General features: G+C 53.2%; 1 protein-coding gene and 1 pseudogene across 1 annotated transcript in view; one reads left to right on the top strand and one right to left on the bottom strand.

The window, feature by feature from the left end:
• Positions 1 to 14733, bottom strand: part of Pacsin1 (protein kinase C and casein kinase substrate in neurons 1) — a 41317-nt gene extending 26584 nt beyond the window's left edge. Inside the window, exon 1 of the mRNA XM_075979664.1 lies at positions 14536 to 14733. The gene's annotated coding sequence lies outside the window, so the exon portion shown is untranslated. The remainder of the gene's footprint in view (positions 1 to 14535) is intronic.
• A 2948-nt stretch (positions 14734 to 17681) lies between these two features.
• Positions 17682 to 17773, top strand: LOC142855159 (U6 spliceosomal RNA; annotated as a pseudogene).
• Positions 17774 to 18867: the final 1094 nt, after the last annotated feature.

Raw genomic sequence — 18867 nt, 5'->3', positions numbered from 1 at the left:
ACTGTTCTAGAGGACCCGAGTTCAATTCCCAGCCCCACACGGCAGCTAACAACTGTCTGTAACTCCAAGATCTGACTCCCTCACACAGACACACAGGCAAAACAACAACACTCATAAAATTAAAAAAAAAGACCCTTTCGCAAAAAGGAGTTTTAAAAAAGAAAAGAAAAAGGCTAGGTAGCTGCCTCACTGAGGTTCACAACCAAAGGGCGCCAGGGAGCCCACGGCACATTCCTGCACATCACACTCTAATCTCCTCTGCTGTGACAGGCCTGAGACTCACTTCTTTGACAGAAAAACATGACCCCCATCGGTGTAAAACCAACACTTGGGATGCAGCAGCCTCTAGTTATGTGCTATATTTAGAGATGACGCTCGGCGCTCCCATAAAGCAGCATTAGCAGTAACGTGAGGCAAACCGAGCCCTGCTTGCTGTCCCCAGGAGAGGACCGGGGGCTGTGCCTTCGATCGCGCCGACACCCTGACACTCGGAGACCTGCAAGTCCCACATCTATTTCTGCTGTTTCAACCTGCCCTGCAGGGGACAGTGAGGAAGGACAGTGGGGACATCAGACTCAAAAGTGGAAGCAAATGTCTGTGTCCCACAGTCCTTCCTCCTCTGCCTTCCTGACCAGGGTCCCCACTGCATGAGGGAGAGGGCACCAGGGTGTGGCTCAGTGGTATGCATGTACCTAGCATGTGTGAGGGAGACTCTGGTTCCATCCCCAGCGTATGTGCACACATGGAGTAGGGAGTACAGGGCACACACAAACACACACACACACATGCATGCACGTATGGGGGTGGGGAGTACAGGGGCATACACATACACACACAGAGATTGGACTCCAGCAAGGCTGCACACACACACACACGGGGGGGGGGGGAGTACAGAGACACACACACACACACACATGCATGCACGTATGGGGGTGGGGAGTACAGGGGCATACACATACATACACAGAGATTGGTCTTCAGCAAGGCTGCACACACACACACACGGGGGGGTGGGGAGTACAGAGACACACACACACAGAGATTGGTCTTCAACAAGGTTGCATGCGCACACACACAAACACACACTCATAGGGGCAGGGAGTACAGGGGCACAAACATACACAGAGACTGGACTCCAGCAAGGTTGCATGAGTACACACACACACACACACACACACACACACACACACACACACACACGGGGGTGGGAAGTACAGGGACACACAGAGATTGGTCTCTTGACTCAGCACTGGTTGACATATGGGGCTGTCCTGGCACTATGGGTCCTGAGCAGCATCCTGGCCTTCCTCCAACAGGTACTAGCAGTATCCAACCCCCAGACATGTTAAAAACATGCAGACACTGCCAAGTGGCCCCTGGGAACAACTGCCTCCCAGACTGAGGAGCACTGGGCTGGGCCGGATGGGGCCAAAGCTTTTCAGCACAGTGGGCTCTTGTTGAAGCACAAACTGCAGGTTACCATGGTGACTCGGGCCTGTCATCCCAGCCTGGGAGGCTGAGGAAGGAGGACGGCTAATTCGAGGTCTGCCAGGGCTACAGAGAGACCAAAGCCAGTCTGTGTTAACTCAGGGTACCCTGTCTCAAAACACAAAGTAAAAAGGCAAGTTTAGCCGGGCGGTGGTGGTGCATGCCTTTAATCCCAGTACTCGGGAGGCGGAGGCTGGAGGATCTCTGTGAGTTCAAGCCCAGCCTGGTCTACAGAGTGAGTTCCAGGGCAGGCTCCAAAGCTACAAAGAAACCTTGTCTCGAAAAAACAAAAACAAAAAACAAAAAGAACAGGTGTCTTTAATGGCTGGGCCATCCCTCCAGCTCCCCATGGAGCCCTGGCCATGCCTAGCCTTTGAAGGTGGGTGCAGGGGATTTTTTTTTTCTTTTTTTTTCTTTTTTTTTTTTTTTTTTGCTTTTTCGAGACAGGGTTTCTCTGTGGCTTTGGAGCCTGTCCTGGAACTAGCTCTGTAGACCAGGCTGGTCTCGAACTCACAGAGATCCGCCTGCCTCTGCCTCCCGAGTGCTGGGATTAAAGGCGTGCGCCACCACCGCCCGGCTGGTGCAGGGGATTTGAATTCAGAGACTTCTTTCCCTTGGCACTGTCTTCAATGTCACCCATGCAGGGGCATGGAGCAGCTTTGTCAGGGCTCAGTAATATTCCATCTCGCGTGTACAGCACGTCTGTTTATCCGTTCCTCTGCCAATGAGCAGCGGAACTCCTTTACTGCTCCACTGTTGAGAACAATGCCCCCAAGGGCCCGGTCTCTCTTTTAAGAGACTGGGAGGTGCTTAAAGTTTTCAGTGCCCAGAAGAAATGAAGACAGAGATTTAGATTCCTGGCGCACGGAGGACCAGCTGCTTATCCGGATAGCTGTACCGCTTCCCAGTCCTGTGCACAGGGTCCCAGCTTTGCAACGTCCTCTCCAACAACGGCCATTTCCTATTTTTAGGCTAATGGCGTTACCAGTGAGTGTGAAGTGGCATCTTGTTGGGGACCTGATTTGCATTTCGCTAGCGATTACTGACACTGGACACTCATTCACGGGCCATCTGCCTGTCTTCTCAGGAGAAATGTCCATTCAAGTTCCTTTCCCGCTTGGTTTTGGCTTTAGTTTTGCAGAGCTGGGGATGGAAGCCAGGGCCTTGAGAGGGCCCAAGCACCCAGCTGCAATGCTTTTTATTGCTTTATTTGATTATTTATTTATTTGAGATAGGGTCTCACTCTATAGAGCAGGCTGGCCCTCAGAGATCACCTGCATCTGCCTCCTATGTGTTGAGATTAAAGGTGTGCGCCATCACTGCCCTGCAGTGTACATGTCCAGTGTGTATGCATGCCCAGGGAGGATAGGAGAGTGTGTCATTCACCCTGGAGATGACATGACAGGTTGCTGGAGCCGCCTGGTGTGGGGCTGGGAACGGATCACTGGCAAGAGCAGCCAGTGCTTTTCCCCACCGACACCTTCCCCACCGACTCCTCCTTCCCCACCGACTCCTCTCTATGGTCCTATATGCTCATTTTCTTTTTTTCTTTTTTTTTCTTTTTTTTTTGGTTTTTCGAGACAGGGTTTCTCTGTGGTTTTGGAGCCTGTCCTGGAACTAGCTCTGTAGACCAGGCTGGTCTCGAACTCACAGAGATCCGCCTGCCTCTATGCTCATTTTCTTGATTTTGTTTTGAGGCAGGGTCTAACTATGTTGCCCTGGATGACCTGGAACTCACAGAGATCCTCCTGCCTCTGCCTCCTGAGAGCTAACATTAAAGTTAGGAGCCACCATGCTGCATGCCCGGCTACATGCCCGCTTTAAACTGTTGTTGAATTATGTAAGTTCTGAATAGCTGGGCATAGTGGCTCACATCTCTAACACCAGCACACAGCTAAGGCAAAAGAGTAAGAAACCCAAGATCCGCCTAGACAGCTCAGTGAGTGTACCACACACAAATGTGGGGTTAGGAGGCAGTGTGCACAAGCCAAATTCCTTCCACCACTCTGGTCCCTGCGAGCAAAGCCTTCAGGCTGGTCAGCCCGCGGCTCTGCCTGCTGAGCCATCTGCTGCCCCCAGCTTCATTTCTGCTTCTATTTTCCAGGTTTTTTTTTAATATTTATTTATTTATTTTTGGTTTTTTGAGACAGGATTTCTCTGTAGTTTTGGAGCCTGCCCTGGAACTAGCTCTTGTAGACCAGGCTGGCCTCAAACAAGCCTTTTGTGCCAGCACTTGGGAGCGGGACACAGGAGGAACAGGGGGTTCAAGGCCAGCCTGAGCTACAAGTGAGATGGGCAATGCAGTTGGGCTCTGAGGACCAGCAGGCCTGGTGAGGCTCCTAGTGCCCACCCCCTATTGGGGTGGTAAAGCTCTGGCTTCACTAACTAGCCACGGGCAGTCCAGCTTCTGAACACAGCCTTGAAATAGAAAGGGGTGGGTTCTGGAAGCAGGTGGAGCCAGTCCTGGATTGCAATCCACAGTTTAGTCCGAGAGGCTCTGTTGCTAACTCACCGTTTTGCTCAGGAGCCAGGCCACATAGGCAACAAAATCTACCCTTTTCCTGCGCTCCCCTGAGCAGGCAGAGGGGACTTGGACGCGCCAGGCCACCTGAGTTGCTATCTAGTTGTGTGATGATGTGTCTGCTGGGGCTGGAAGTGGGTGCTGGGATCAAACCCCTGCTGCAGATACTTCCCTGGAGCCCCCCCCCCCCCGAGCCATAGAGCAGTGGATCCACGCCATGTTGCACGGCAGAGTCAGGAACATCCAGACCACAGTTCCCTGTGCCGAGCTGAGAGAACATGGACGGGCCCTCCAGAGAATGCCTCAGCAATCCCTGCTAAAGTTGTACACGTGCATACAGCCAAAGCACCAATACCCCAAAAAACAAATAAATCTTTAAAATAAAATAGCTGGGCAGTGGTGGTGCATGCCTTTAATCCCAGCACTTGGGAGGCAGAGGCAGGCAGATCTCTGTGAGTTCAAGGCCAGCCTGGTCTACAAGAGCGAGTTCCAGGACAGGCTCCAAAGCTGCAGAGAAACCCTGTCTTGAAAAACCAAAAAAAAAAAGTTAATTAATTTAACTAAAAGTAAAATAATCGTAAAGGCCATAAAAACCAGAGCTGTCTGTGGAAGAGGGTACACTCTAAGACCACTGTGCAGTGCTCAGCCCTGCCCTCCCAGGGAATCCATCTTCTCCAGAACCACAGGGTGAAGAGACGGCTCCACCCACTGCCTAAGTGCTGTGGGTTCACACATCAGGCCTCATGATTCCATTGGAGCCAGCAAACCCCTGACACTTCAAGCATGACTGCCTCACCAGGCTCTGCCTTCCTCACAAAACCAAAGATGTTTCTTCTGTCCCCGGTGAGAGAGACACTCCTTTCTCCCATGTGAAAGAAAAAGGGACCAGGGATGGTGTTTCAGGCCTTAAAAGCATGCACCCACGGAGGCCAGAAGACAGTGTCAGATCCCTGGGAACTTAAGCTAGGGACGGTTCTGAGCCACTCTGGGCATTGATGATCAACAGTAGCAGGTGCTCTAGGTCGTTGAGAGCTCTCCAGCCTCCTTTTATTTTGAAGACAGATGTCTATTGCTGTGACGAGACACCATGACCAGGCCAGCTCTTATACAGGAAAACATTCATTGGGGTAGCTTACAGTTTCAGAGGCTTAGTCCATTCCCAGCAGGGCAGGACATGGCAGCATGCAGGCAGACATGGTGCTGGAGAAGGAGCTGAGAGTCCTACATCTTGATCTGAAGGCAACAGGAAGTGAACTGTGTCTGCACTGAGTGTAGCCTGAGCATAGGAGACCTCAAAGCCCACCCCCACAGTGGCACACTTCCTTCAACAAGGCCACACCTACTCCAACAAAGTCATATTCCTAATAATGCCACTCCCTATGAGCTTATGGGGACAATTCCATTCAAACGACCACATAAGGTCACAGCTAGTGCTCAGAAGGCACAGACAGCTCCTCCAGCCTCTCCCGACAGGGTCTCCCTCTTTAGAACACCCTGGACTCAGGAGGCACATCGGTCACAACTGACAGCCCTCCATAGAGGCATCATCACTTCCCATACCCACAGTCAGGCGCTGGAGAGTCCACAGGTCTGGACCAGTGTAGCGGCAGGTGTCTGCTGCCACATGACCACACAGTTGCCGTCTTGCTCCGAGAGGTCTGTCCATCCAGCCCATTCCCACCAAGCTCCTAGCACCACTGGTCCCCTAGTGTCTGCCTGCTTTTCCTTCCCTTGACCCTCATACAGCCACACAGCCTTCCCAGACCGGCTCTTTGACTCTGTAAAAAGCATTTTAGCTCAGCCTGGTCCTTTCAAGCCTTAATGGCTCACATCTCTGAGTGCTAAATAATTGTCCAGACAAACTGCCCACTACTTCCTAACTTTTTAAAGGGCATCTTGATGGCTTCTAAGTCTCAGCACTTCCTTGACATCCATAAGCTATGGCAGCATAATAAAGGCCTGATGAGTTCTGTAACGAAAACCCTTACCTGGGTGTGGCAGTAATCCCGCACAGGAGAGACAGAGGCAGGAGGAGGGGAGTTTGAGGCCAGCCTGGGCTACAGGAGTCTCTGTTCCTAAAGTAAAGGAGGGGCCAGAGAGTAGCTCAGCAGGTAAAGGCCAGCTGACCCACCTGCAGACCTGAGTTCAATCCCTCAGACCCCGTGGTGAAAGAGAGAAGTAATTCTGTCCTGACCCCACCTGGACACCATGACAGGCATGCGTACACCTGCATACAAATAAATTAAATGTAATTTTAAAAGTGATGAAGCTTTTATATCAAAGAAAGAAAAAGGCAGATATGGGCTGGGATGTACTTCATTTGGTAGGGCGCTTGCCTGACATTCTATCCCAAGCACCAGACAAACTGGGCACGGTGGTGCACACCGGTGATACTGGGGTGGGGGCTAGAAGCAGGAAGATCGGGTGTTCAGGTCATCTTTGGTCACACAGTGAGTTTGAACCCAGTTTGGGACACAGGGTTCAAATAAACACCCTGTTTCAATAAAAAAGAACAGCCAGGTGGTGGTGGTGCACACCTTTAATCCCAGCACTCAGGAGGTAGAGGCAGGAGGATCTCTGTGAGTTTGAGGCCAGCCTGGTCTACAAGAGCTAGTGCCAGGGCAGGTTCTCAAACTACAGAGAAACCCTGTCTTGAAAAACCAAAAAAAAAAAAATCAATCAATCAATAGATAGATAAATATAAAGAAAGAAAGAAAGAAAGAAAGAAAGAAAGAAAGAAAGAAAGAAAGAACGAACAAAACCCCCTCTCATAAATAAATGTTCCCTGAGTGTTGCTAAGGGGACACAGCCCCTGAGGGAGTCCAGACCTCAGGCAGCTTCAGCCTCCGATGCACAGCCTGACTTGTGGAGCAGCAAGTAGTCAGACCAGCCTGGGAGTTGGGCAGTGGGGAACAGGGAGAGTCAGAGGGCCCGGAGAGCAAACTCTAGGGGAGGTACCGCCCTGGTTCTCTGGCTCACACCCCTTCCCAGGCGGGCTCTTCCCCACATTCCCTCCTCAGTATCAAGACTTGATTCTGTGAGTCTGGCCTGAAGCCACTGGCACCTGCCACCCATTCTCAGCCATCCAGGACACTATTGTTGGTCCAGCCAGGCCCACTGTGTTCACCGAGCTGCCTTGTGCCAACGGTGTGGAGACACCACCCGTGCACTGCCGAGCAAGATCTGCCCCCTTCCTCAGGGCTGTGTACAGACAAAGGGCTGGGAATGGGGCAGAGGTGAGGACTGGACCCCGTGACCCAGGGAGGGTCCATCAGAGGGGCCTGCCAAATAGGGCAGGTGAGATGGTAACCAGCCATCCAATACCCAGGTCGGGCAGGAAGGGTGGGGCTGGAGCCGATGAGACCGGTGATAGGGGACACAAGATACCCCGCTGGAGGAAGGAGGAGGGAGGATGGGAGGAGGAAAAGACCTCAGCGTAGCCTCTGGAATCACACACTCCTGAGGGACCTCGGCTGGTCCTGAGGCCCCTCCGTGGCTCAATTTACCCATCTGCAACTGGAAATAGAGGCCTGGGGCTATAGCTCAATGGGGGAGCACCTGCCCAGCATACTGGACTCTAAGTTGCACCCCAGCACTGTAAAAACAAAACATCGCCAACCAAGCAGTCAGGGGACCCTGACTGTGAAGGAGCCCAGGCTCTGCAGGGGAACTGGGGTGCGGGGCGGAGGCTCCAGGTGACAAGGTCAGAGCAGCCGTCACTCATGCCACACTCAATACTAATTCATCAGCATCTGGTACAGTGAGCACACAGCTGGGAACAGGCAGTCCTACGACACAGGGCAGAGCACTCCACCAGCTGAGCCACACTTAGAGACAGGGTCTCACATAGCCCAGGCTAGCCTGGAAGAATGCTCTGTAGACCAGGCTGGCCTGGAATTCACTTTGTGGAAGAGAATGGCCTTGAACCTCCTATTTCCAATCTCCAAGACCAATCTGGCTTGTTTACCTATCTATTTATGTATTTGTTTGTTTTTTGAGACAGGGTTTCCCTGTGTAGCCCTGGCTGTCCTGGAACTCTGTAGAATAGGCTGGCCTTGAACTCACAGAGTTCCACCTGCCTCTGCCTCCCGAGGGTGCCACTGTGCCCTGCAAGCTGGGGCCTTTTACAGGACTTGGGTTTCATTCTGAGTGGCAACAATGTCCCTGAAGAGTTGCAGAGAGGAGGGACACATTCCTCCGTGGTCGTAGCCCAAAAGCATCCAGCTGAGGCTGAGTAGAGGGCCATGGAGGTGGGGGGCATGGATTCTGGGGTCCTGAAGGCTGAGAAGGTTTCCTGCAGCTGGCAGCACCAGGAGACAGATGGACCCAGCCACCAACTCACAGAGGACCCTGCTGAACGGCACTGTGGGGCTGCAGTCGGCCAGGCTGTGGACTACGTACAAAGCAGATGACTCAGGAGCAGAAGGCAAGGGTAGGAAGGGGCCCAGGTTCTCAGCCAATCAGAGCACAGGCCTGATCCGGGTCTTTTGTTGTCTTCTTTTGACTGCTGTTTTGGGACAGGGTCTCACGTAGTTCAGGCTACCCTCAAATCTGACATGTAGTGGAGGCTAACCTTTAATTCCTTATTCTCCTGCCTCCACCTCCTAAGGGCTGGATTATAGGTGTGCACCACTATACCCAGCTCTTAAACTAGAAGAAAGGTGGTGAGGGGGGAGGGAAGAAGAGGGAGAAGAAGAGGGAGGAGGAGGGAGAGGGGGAGGATCCATCTGAGACAACAGGAAATGGGAATCCCGACTGACAACTGATGACATTAATGAATTGTTACTTCTTAGGTATTAATAAATTGTAGGCGATTCCGCTAGACAGAGTCTCTCTCGGGACAAAGATGCAGCCCATTGGTAAAGCTCTTTCCTAGTGTGTGTAAGGCCATCTCCAATGCTACAGAAAAAAAAGGAGGAGGAGGAAGAAGAAGAAGGAGAAGGAGAAGAAGGAAGAAGAAAGAAAGAAGGAAAAGGAGGGGGGGGAGGAAGGAAGACAAAAAAAAAAAAACAAGAGAAAATTGCCCAGAGAAAGTCCTTACCTTGGGTGGACAACAGGGCTCAGTGTGTACAGGGGCTTGCTGCCAAGGCTGATAACCTGAGTTTGATCCCTGAAAGTGACATGGTAGAGAGAACTGACTCCTCCACGTGAGCATGTGTGCTCAACACGAATGTGCACACAAATGAAATTTAAGATACTCAGTAGAAAAAAAATTTTTTTTTTTTTGGTTTTTCGAGATAGGGTTTCTCTGTGGCTTCGGAGCCTGTCCTGGAACTAGCTCTGTAGACCAGGCTGGTCTCGAACTCACAGAGATCCGCCTACCTCTGCCTCCCGAGTGCGGGGATTAAAGGCGTGCGCCACCATCGCCCGGCAGTAGAAAAATATTTTAAAATTATTTATTTGTAACAGGTAGGTGGGGGTGCAAGCCTTTAATCCCCTCAGTCCTGCCTGGATCTCCTCCCAGCCCCCAACATCTGTCCCTGCTTTAGGTCAGCCTGGGATGACCCCTCCCTCCTCTGAACAAACCGTCCTTTCTTTCCTTCCAAGTCTGCTGCTCACACAGTGGCTACTCAGCAGTCAACACCCCTGCCCAAGCTCTCTGGCCATTATGGCCCCAGCCTGGCCCGCGGGACAGCAGAGGAAGGACATACACCTCTAGAGTCAGACCACATGGCAGCGTGTCCTGTCCCAGACCCATGTTTTTTTCACAGAGTAACTAATTAAATAAAAACCTGAGGTGGACCAGGCATGGTGATGTAAACCTTTAAGCCCAGCACTTGGCGAGGGGGGGGGCAGGCAGAGGCAGGCATATCTCTGTGAACTCAAGGCCAGCCTAATTCCAGGCCAGCCTGGTCTACAGAGTGAGTTCTTGGACAGCCAGGGCTACACGGTCAAGCCCTGTCTCAAACAACAAAAAACAAAACAAAACGAAACCAAATCAGGAGCTGGAGAGATGGCACACCTGTTAAGAGCGCTTCTAGAGGACCCAGGTTCAATTCCCGGCACCCAACATGGCAGCTCACAACTGTGTGTACCTCCAGTTCCAGGGGATCGGACCCATTCACACCGATGCACATAAAATAAAGTTAAATAAATTAAGAGAGAAATCAAGTCCTAGTCATACATAGCCACCTGCTCCATCCTCTCCACACGGTACAGCCATTCTTTTCCGCCGTCCTTTTCCCCCAGTGTCCCCAAGCACCTGTGCCTGGTACACAGCAGAGGGCGCTGACGGACGGACAGAAGGAAGAACCCCCTACGGTTGGCACTGGGGGAGTCTGACTGCATCACGTCCTCCTGGTGGCAGCCAGCTGACCATCGTCACCCAACCAAAACTAAGACTGTCCTCGCTAAAACTGCACCTATTGGGATGGCCCCAAAGTGGGATTGCCAAAAGAGGGGGTGCCAGCACATTCTTCCCCAGAGATGTGGGGGTTTGTCCGCCACACCCTACGCCAGGAAAAGGCTTACTGTGAGGATTTGTGCAGCACTGGATTAACCCTATTTAGAGGCTCCGCCTCGCTTGTCCATCTGAACGGGCGAGCACTCTCTGGGCAGGTCAGAGAATCGGTTCACTGACACAGAATTCAAAACTGCCCTGTGACCGTCAGGCCCTGAGTCTGAGTCCATGTGGCCACCAGGCCCTGAGTCTTCAAGCTGGGCGTGGCAGTGTCTGTAATGCCAAGTGCTCCTACAGAGAGACACAAAATACGTAAGAACCCATGAAAGTCCGGATGGAGCAGCACAGAACAAGGGACTCTGAAGCAAGGTGGCCCATGAGGACAGAGGTGTCCTGTGAGGCCCGAGGCATCCCCTAACCTCCATGCTTGCACAGTTACACACAAGTATACACACACACACGCGCGCGCGCACACACACACACACACACAATCTCTTAGTCCTGTTCATTCCCAGTAATCACCCAGAACCCCTCCCGCAGGACAGAAAGAGAGCACATAGGAGGTTCTGTCCTCTTTCCCTCTCCAACCCTAACCAGCCTAGAGAGGCCAAAGGGCCACCAGGGCAAATGAGATTCAGATAAAAGACAAATCAAGTTTAAATCACTACAGTTATTCATTGTGGAGGGGTGTGCCACGGTACACATGTGTGGGTCACAGGACAACTGTGGAAGTCCTATCTTCTTCTACCCTGTGAGCCCTCAGTCGGCAGCCAGCCATCTTTACCCTCCGAGAGACAACGGCCCCAGATGTTTCTATTAGGGCGAAGTCTAGGACTGTCACACGGGAACATGAAGCGTGTTCTGTCATTGCGATGCCATGAAAAACCCTCTTTTTGGTACAAGTTTATAATGCAACATTTGGTATATATTTATGCTAAAAAGTATATATATTTAAACAAATAAATTTATTTATCTGAGCTTTTTTTCCAGTGCTGGGATTTGACCCAGGGCCTCTGGGCCCGCTACACCAGCACTTTACTATGGAGCCACATCCCCACCAAATTCAGATTTCACCATTTAACCAGGCGCCCGCATCTTATCTGATGCCCCAGCCCAGCCCATGCCAGCTTCTATGGTTTTTGATATATTTGTTTTATTCTATATGCACACGTGTTTTATCTGCATGGATCCCTGTGTACTGCGTGTGCCTGGCCCCTGACGAGGTCAGAAGAGGGTCCCAGATGCTCAGGACTGAAGCATAGTTCTGACCTGCCGTGTGGGCGCTGGGAATCAAACCCAGGGAGGTCCTCTGCAAGAGCAGCCAGCGTGCTCACCTAATAAACCACCCTCCTTCCAGCATTTCCACACCATGTGATGCTTAAAAAGTAGCCATGGCCTCTGGTCCTCCAGCCTTGAGGAGCCCCAGTTTGAAGGCCAAAGGCATTTCTCCAGCCCCACAGCCCCACTCCCCTTCTGAGCTGGCAGCACTCACTTGGTTGGCACCCCAGCTCCTGCCTCCTCCCGCAGTCCACCTCCCCCCTTCCTCTACCCTTCTTGGAAGTGAGCATCAGCCACGGTCCTGGCTGCTCAGGGCACCATCTATAGATGCCCCACACGGTCCCCAGCAGCAGTGCCTGAGGATGCTGGGACCTAACTGGACACAGCTCTGAGAGTCCCTCCAGCTGTTCGGAGCCTATGGGGTTATCTGTGACTGCCATTGTCTCAGGATTAATAATAATAATGAAGAAGAAGAGGAAGATGGAGAAGAAGGAGGAGGAGGATAGGAGGAGGAAGAAGAAGAAGAAGAAGCAGGAGGAGGAGGAGACGGAGGAGGAGGAGACGGAGGAGGAGGAGGAGACGGAGGAGGAGGAGGAGGAGGAGGAGGAGGAGAAGAAGAAGAAGAAGAAGAAGAAGAAGAAGAAGAAGAAGAAGAAGAAGAAGAAGAAGAAGAAGAAAGGTAAGCGGTAAGCTAGGGCTATCTATATAGCACAGAGGGATGCCCTTGCTCAGAATCCCCCATGATGATGGGGTGTGGCTCAGCAGACCGAGTTTGTCATAGTAAGTTCCAGGCCCTCCCCAGAACACCCATTCTCTCAGCTCCTCCTCTTGCTTCCACAGGGGGACGGCCCAAATCAGTGAGCTCCTTCCCTGATGGCCTTCCCTGTCCTTCCTGGCCTGCCTGGCCCACTGAAGTTTCCCTTCTCCAGTGAGGTCTCCCACAGCCAGTCATTCCTGCTGGGGATGCAGGCATCTCCTGAGGAAGGAGAACCTTGCCTGAAGTCATGGTGGAACCACCATGTCAGGCTTTTACAAGTTAAGTGAAGTCTCTGTGTCAGGCCTTGGGGACACCAGACCAGGACACACACACCCCTGTATCCATGTGGAAAGATGTCACTCTCAAAACCTGAGGCAGGGTGATACCAGAGGATCCGAGAAGAGGGGAGCAGGACACAGCCAAGGAAGCTTCCGAAGAGGAACGGAGAGTCTCTGAGCAGTGGAGGGCAGAGCGGGGGTGAGGTGGGGTCAGCTGACTGGGCACGGTGGCACAACCTCGTCAGAGGAGCAAGGCTGCCCAAGAAAGGCCCTGCAAAACCCCATGCTGCTTCACACACAGCTCCTGGAAGAGCCAGGAGACCCAGGACAGCCTGCTGGGGGCTCGCCCAGCCCCAGAGCATGACATGGGCTGTCTTCTTAGAGCTGGGACCGAGGGTCTGAGCATAGCAACACAGGAGAAATCACCAGCCCGGTGGCTTGAAGAAAGGGAAGCCCTTAATGATGGGCCATATTCCCCAAGGACATTAGGGGGCCAACAAGACAGTCAGGAGCCAGCAGGGCGGAAGCCCTTCCAAAAGTCACAGCTGCCTCTCAACCCCAGGTCTAGAGGAGCTTCATGGCTCTTTGGTACCGAAAGTGGGGGGGGGGGGGGGGACAAGAGGAGGATAGGGGAGGCCGGGATGCGCCAGTAGAAAGGCCAGAGGGGGTTCCCTTCCATCTTTCAGCTTGCTAGCAAATGCCCAGAATTTACACATTCATTCATTCATTCATTTATACTGCAGATATTTCTTCAGTGATGAGCCCTTCTCAGACACGGGAGCAATGACAGAGCCAAATCAGATTCTTAGCCTGAAGACACTTTGGTCTAGAGGGCGACAGACCAGACATAAATAACCTCAAGGCTGACAGGGTCCAGGAACACGGTGTGGGAGGTAGCCTCTCACCTGGGCGACAGGAAGCTGCTTGGAGGCTATAATCTAAGAAAACCGGGCTGGGGGCAGAGCTTCCCAAACCATTGGCAATCGGCATCCCAGCTGTGCCAGGGCCCCTGACAAAGGTAGCTATTTCTGGTTGTGCCTAGAAAAAGAAGGTGGCCGCAAGTGTGACGTCCCCTCAAGCTGCAGAGCTCGGCTTGGGGGAGGTGGGGAAAAACTGGGGTTTGAAGCTGGGTCTAGGCAAGCTCTGGAGTTTGCCACCGTGTCCCAGACACATTAATGACACTTTAACCTTTCCACAGCCTCCTGAAAGGTGAACACTACCGGGGGGGGGGGAGCACCCCAACTGTGACCAAATGGTCCGAGGTCGGTGGAGGGAGGGCAGTGTGGCGCAGAGAGGATTCTGCTGCATCTGCGGGGGGCCCTGAGCACCACTACCTCCTCTCTCCTTCCACCCCCCCACCCCAGCTGGTGGGGGGAGGGGTCGGAAGCAAAGAAGGAAGTACCTGTAATCTAAACCAGACATCGCCGGCTGTGCTTCTCCCCCAGCCCACTCTGGTCCAGAAATAACATACGCACCAAACTGGCACCGGCCCACCCATCCCAGCTGGTCCCAGAAAAACACACTCAACACCCGGGGCCAGGCCCCAGTTTTCCAACAAACCTATTTCCTCCTCTTTCCTCGGGGTAAAGGCCTCCCCTTCGGCATCCCCAAGGGGCCTAGTTCAGGGCCATCCTGGCATTGCCTGGGTCCAACCCAGGAGCGTCCCCCGGTGCGCGCCCACCTCTCTCCAGGTCCCTGTCCTCCGCTGCGTCCAACGCCACCACACGCTGGGGACCTGCATCCCTCACTGGGGCCCTGGCCTCCCCGCACCCCCACCCCACCCCGCGCTCGCTCCACGTTTTAGACCCAATACCTGGGCGCCGGAGCTCCGGACACCATCGGCGGCGGGGGGCGAAGCGGGCGGCGGCGGCCCGGCCTCTAGCCCGGACGGCTTCCCGGGGGAGGAGGAGATCGGCGCGACCGTCGCGCGTCTCTCCGGGGCTGCGGGAAGGAGGAAGGTCAGAGACTCCGCGGAGCGCAGCGCCGCGCGGGGGCGGAGGCGGCGCGGATTAGAGCGGCTTCTCCGCGAGCCAATGGCGGCTCGGTGGCTGCGCAGGTGGCAGCGCCGCGGTACCCGGAGGCCGCGCCCGCCCGGCCGCTTGCTCCCAGGCTCGGTGCGTGGTTCCTGCGCCCTCCTAATCCCAGCGTCTCACCTGTGGGTGCACGCAGGATAGAGGCTTGCCCTAGCCCTGGTGTGATGACCCCCTCCTCTGCCCTTGTGTGTGTGCGGGGAGGGGTGTGCATGCAGGACAGGGCCTTTCTATCTAGCCCCGGTATGATGACCGCCCCCCATGTGTGTGTGGGTGCTTTCAGGACAGGGCCCTTCTCTCTAGCCTTGATGTAATGACCCCCTCTTTCTACCCATGTGGGGAGGGGCGCACACAGGACAAGGACCTGCAGTCTAGCCCTGGCACGATGACCCCATCTTCTACCAATGTGTGTGGGGATGCGTGCAGGACAGGATCCTGCGGTCTAGCCCTGGTGTGATGACCCCGCCTCTATGTGTGTGTGGATGCAGGCAGAACAGGAGCCTGTGGTCTAGTCAAAGAGAGAGAGCGCTCTCCTTCACTCTATCCCATGCCCCCCCCCCCAGCAAAGCGCACTTAAGGCCCTTTTTGAGGCTTTCTGGGACTTGGGTCCACGCTTCCAGGAGCCAGGAGTGGGGTCTAAGGCGATTTCATTCAATGTCTCTGCTGCGCCTGCCTGTGATAAACCAGGCACTGAGCGATGAGATGGCCGGGGGCTTCAATAGAACAAAGCTGACTACCTCGAGGGTGGTGGGGGCCAAAGCCTTTAATCCCAGCATTTGGGAGGCAGAGGCAGGCGAATCTCTGTGAGTTGGAGGCAGGTCTAGTCTACAGAGAGAGTTATGGCTACACAGAGAAAACCTGTCTTGAAAAAAACAATATATAATATATAAACAAACAAAAAACAAAACCAAGCAAACAGAAAAACCGACTACCTCTGCCTCCCCCAGCTCACGCTCAGGAGAGAGCTGGATGTTCACAAGGGGAGGAGAGTGTATCTCGAAGTGGTGTGCCCAAAACTGAAAACAGATCTGTAGAGAACAACACAGAACTGTGGCCAGGACCAGAGTGGGTGAGGCTGATGTTGAACACTAGACTTCCAACAAGGCCGTGTGGACTCCCGGTTTGCAGCAGACTGCACTACTCTTTCTTGCAGCCCTGAGCTGATATGCATGTGTCTATACTTCCTGAATCCCCTGGCCGCGAACACTCACTGTGAACTCTGAAGTTCACCACTTCAGGGACCCAGAAGAATGCCCGAGAACAGTGTTCGTTCCTTTGGTAAGAATTCTCTGAGCACTGGTTCCAAGGTAGATCGTTAGAGCCTGGAGAAAGACAGCACCAATCAAGCAGGCCACAGGGCAAACCTACACTGGGGTTAGAGCAGACAGTCAGGGGTGTAGACGGATTAGTCAGGGACAGAGCGACAAAATGAATGTCTATTCCAGGGGCTTGTTAGGCCGGCTAACAAAGGAGAAGCCGGCTGCTGCCTGAGAGGCTGCTCCACCAGGCTGCCTGCCTCAGCGGTCCCCATTTGGCCTGGGGTATTTCTAAAGAACCACAGTAATTACTGTAGGCCTGCAGTAGGCACTGGGAGACGGGGATCTGGAGGCAGCTGCTGCAGCAACAGAACGGATGGAAAGGGAAGGTAGGCAAGCAAATTGTACTGTTTTATCCCGAGACTTCTTATAGCAGGCCACCACAAGAAGATGCCAGCCACCATGAGAAAGTGTCCTCTCCCCCCAGTGAATGGTCCAGATTAACCACCGCAGGTAGTGGGCAGTGGGTGGTGCTCCAGGAAGGGATGGGGGCCCTTTGGGCAGAGCTGCCCTGCAAGCTTTGCTAGGAGTGCTGAAAGACAGCTGCAATTCTGGTTAGCCAGATGGCACAGGAGTTGGGGAACTTCTAGGCAAGGCCAGCACCTGTACACAGGTGTACGGTAGCCTGTGGCTGATGAGGCCCACCCTCTATTCCAGCCTCAGCACCTCCCAATTCCCGTTCTCCACACCTCAACTCAGAGTTTCCCATCAGCCCCAGGCAAAGGTATGAGGCTCACGTGGGTGGGACAGAGTTCACTTAGCTCCCAGTGAACACTCCGGTGACTCAGCCTTGTGTGGCAAGCTGTTTAAGTGGCGCGTCTGGGCCTAGGGGAGCCACTGACACACCCGGGCTCGGTGCATCGTACTGACAGCTGGTTACACTTCCCTGGTGAGGGGCTGGGACCAAAGAATGCAAAGTGACTGACCCTAATACAGAGGGTGAGGTTGAGAAGGCAGAGAGAAGTCTGAGTTCTCTCAATAATAAAATAATAAGAATAATGATAATTTTAAGAAAAAAGCCAGAGGAGTTCACAACACCAGACTTTCCAAATAGGACAGGCATGCACTGTCCCTTAGTGGCAGACTTTGGAGGGTGCTAAGAGTCAGGAGGGCAGAAGGTTGTGATTCAGTAGGGAAGAGAGGCCAGAGGCTGAGAGGGAAGCAGCTGCGCTCATAGGAGCTGTGGACTCAGTCAGGAGGCCAGATGGGCTTTGAGGAGTTTCTCAGCTGGCAGAGTTTGTGCCTAGCGCACTCACTCAGATCCCGGGGCTCCATCTGTAGCACCCCATCTCTGGGTGCAATGGTGCAGGCCTGGGAGCCCAGAACTCAGAAAGCAGAGGCTGGAGAGCCAGAAGGTCAGGTCAGCATCCCCTGGCACACAGCGAGCTGGAGGTCAGCTCGGGCCTTGAAAATTCAAACAGGAGGGCTGGAGAGATTGCTCAGAGGTTAAGAGCATTGCCTGCTCTTCCAAAGGTCCTGAGTTTAATTCCCAGCAACCACATGGTGGCTCACAACCATCCTTAATGCCCTCTTCTGGGCATACACACAGACAGAATATTGTATACATAATAAATAAATAAATTTTTATTAAAAAAAAGAGAATTCAAACAGGAGTGCTCGCTTCGGCAGCACATAGACTAAAATTGGAACGACGTGGCCCCTGCGCCAGGATGACACGCAAATCCGTGAAGCGTTCCACATTTTTCCTAGACAACAATGAGGACTCTAAGAGAGACATACATGGATCTAATCTACATGGGAAGTAGAAAAAGATAAGATCTTCTGAGTAACTTGGGAGCACAGGGACCTTGGGAGACGGTTGAAGGGGAGGAGAGAGCCAGGGAGGGGAGCAGAGAAAAATGTAGAGCTCAATAAATATGAATAAAAAAAAGAAGAAAGAAAATTCATACAGGAGGCCAGGCAGGGTGGCACATGAGTTTAATCCCAGCACTCGGGAGTCAGAGGATCTCTATGAGTTCGAGGCAGCCTGGCCTACAGAGTGAGTTCCAGGACAACCAGGGATGTTACACAGAGAAACTCTGTCTCAAAACACCAAAATCAAACAACAAACAAACGAACGAACGAAAACAAAACAATCAAAAATAGAGAATAGAGAGAGGGGAATGAGAAGACAGCCGGGCACTGTGCAGAGCTGAGGCGTGGCTGGGGCTGAGCTCAGACCTTAGCAGCCAAAAAGCTGGAGGGAAAAATGAGAACACCCCACCACTCATGCCCACGCAGTCCGTCCCTGTGTAACTCAAAATAAATGTTTCAGGAACTGACATGGAATGTCCACGCTTCCTGAATTAGACCAGCTTCCTCCTAGACGGTCTGATTGCAGACCTGCTTAGACAACCTGATCCACCCTCCAGTGCCTTCCCTGCCCCCATCCGGCCGCCTCCACTCTGTGCACCACCCCCACCTTCCCTCCAGTTCTGTGCCTCTGCCTCAACGTGCCTGCCCTCGCTTCTGAGCATCAAGTTTTGCTTTCCTAACATTTTCCACATCTCTAGTGTCCCTGCCTCCCTCACTTTTCTCAGCCCGGGGAAGATGTGACCTGGTAAGATGTCCGTCCTTCCCTCCCATAGCGCCAAGCCCCCTCAGAGCGAAGCTTCCTCCCTCCCAGAGTTTGTGCCTCCTAGAGCCAGGAGCCAGGCGCAGCTGTCCCAGAGGGTTTCCAGATGCCAGCAAGACACAAAAGACGTGTGCAGTGCTGAACAGGCGTGGGAATAAATAAATCAATGAATGAATAATGGATTGGTAATTGATACTGCGTGTTAGACCTGGGAGAGAAGCAGG

Source organism: Microtus pennsylvanicus, chromosome 7, assembly GCF_037038515.1.
Source record: "Microtus pennsylvanicus isolate mMicPen1 chromosome 7, mMicPen1.hap1, whole genome shotgun sequence".
Taxonomy (NCBI): Eukaryota; Metazoa; Chordata; class Mammalia; order Rodentia; family Cricetidae; genus Microtus; species Microtus pennsylvanicus.
This window is presented reverse-complemented; position numbering and strand designations above follow the sequence as displayed.